Source organism: Lupinus angustifolius, chromosome LG14, assembly GCF_001865875.1.
Source record: "Lupinus angustifolius cultivar Tanjil chromosome LG14, LupAngTanjil_v1.0, whole genome shotgun sequence".
Classification (NCBI taxonomy): domain Eukaryota; kingdom Viridiplantae; phylum Streptophyta; class Magnoliopsida; order Fabales; family Fabaceae; genus Lupinus; species Lupinus angustifolius.
The window spans coordinates 4561331-4563405 of NC_032022.1; positions in this window are offsets into that span (position 1 = coordinate 4561331).

A 2075-nucleotide genomic window follows, 5' to 3' on the forward strand; every position below is an offset into this window, starting at 1 on the left:
AGTGGAACACAAACTGCCACTAAAGGAAGACTCTAAACCGGTAAAACAAAAACTACGAAGGATGAGGCCAGACGTATCCTTAAGAGTCAAAGAGGAGGTGGAAAAATGGTTGGAGGCCAAGTTCGTGACAGTCTCTACGTACCCCGAATGGGTGGCCAACATAGTTGCAGTGCCAAAGAAAGGAGGGAAACTCCAGATATGTGTTGACTATAGAGACCTTAATCGGGCAAGTCCAAAGGATGACTTCCCTGTGCCACACCTCGATGTTCTAGTCGATAGTACAGCCGATCATGCTTTATTCTCATTCATGGACGGATACTCCGGGTACCACCAGATTAAGATGGCTCCGGAAGATATAGATAAAACAACCTTCATTACCCCATGGGGTACCTTCCGCTATCTCGTGATGCCATTCGGGTTAAAAAATGCTATGGCCACCTATCAAAGGGCCATGATTGCCATTTTTCACGATATGATGCACAAGGAGATCGAGGTCTATGTCGACGATATCATTTGCAAATCCAAATCGGAAGAGGAGCATGTCCCCAATCTGCGAAAGCTCTTTGAGAGGTTACGAAAGTATCAGCTCAAATTGAACCCAGCTAAATGCAGCTTCGGAGTGAAATCTGGCAAAGTCTTGGGCTTCATTGTTAGTCAGAAAGGCATAGAGGTTGATCCTGAAAAAATCAGAGCCATCGCTGAGATGCCAGCCCCAAAGACAGAGAAAGAAGTCAGAGGATTCTTGGGTCGTCTGAACTACATCTCCCGGTTTATCTCTCAACTAACTGCAACTTGTGAACCCATATTCAAGTTATTAAGGAAGAATCAAGCGGTGAAATGGAATGAAGACTGCCAAACAGCTTTCGAAAAAATCAAGCAATACTTGACAGAACCTCCGATATTGATGCCTCCAGTCCCAGGTCGACCCCTAATCCTGTATCTAACAGTGCTAGATGAGTCCATGGGTTGTATTCTAGGACAACATGATGAGTTCGGGAAGAAAGAGCAGATCATTTATTACCTGAGCAAGAAATTCACTGATTGTGAGAGGAGGTATTCTCTGCTGGAACGCACTTGTTGTGCCTTGGCTTGGGTCGCGCGTCGTCTCAGGCAATACATGTTGAGCCACACTACTTGGTTGGTATCTAAAATGGATCCAATTAAATACATATTTGAGAAGCCTATTATGACGGGGAGAATTGCCAGATGGCAGGTGCTACTATCCGAGTATGATATCGTGTATGTCACCCAGAAGGCAATAAAAGGAAGTGTCCTCGCCGATTACCTTGCCAGCCAACCGGTAGACAAAGGGGATTTGATTAATGAGGAATTCCCCGATGAAGGGATTATGATGATATCTCCAGGCATGGAGACAAAAGGAGATAGGTGGACTCTTGTGTTCGACGGGGCTTCCAATATACTCGGACACGGAATAGGGGCAGTATTGATCTCCCCGGAGAATAAATTCATCCCGATTACTGCCCGGCTATGCTTTGACTGCACCAACAACATCGCGGAGTATGAGGCATGTGTCTTGGGTTTGGAGGCGGCCTTGGAGTCAAGAATTAAATCCATAGAAGTATTCGGAGACTCTGCTCTAGTGATTCATCAAGTAAAAGGGGAATGGGAGACCAGAGATTCTAAGTTGATACCATATAGAGATCATGTCCAAAAGTTGATCGATCGATTCGAGGAAATAGACTTTTACCATATCCCAAGGGAAGATAATCGGTTGGCTGATGCTTTGGCAACTTTGTCCTCCATGTTCCAGATAGGTGAAAAGGAAATGCCAGTTATCAGAATAGCAAGCAAAGATCAGCCTACATACTGCTGTGAAATCGAATCCGAGTCTGATGGAAAGCCTTGGTACCATGACATAATGTTATACCTCAAGAGCAAAGAGTATCCTCCCGAGGCCACGGAAAATGATAAAAGGACGTGTTGTACAAAAGAAACCATGACATGACGCTATTGAGGTGTGTAGAAGCCAAGGAAGCAGAGAAAATCATCCAGGAAATACGTGAAGGAATGTTTGGGACCCATACGAATGGGCACTCAATGGCTCGGAAAATCCT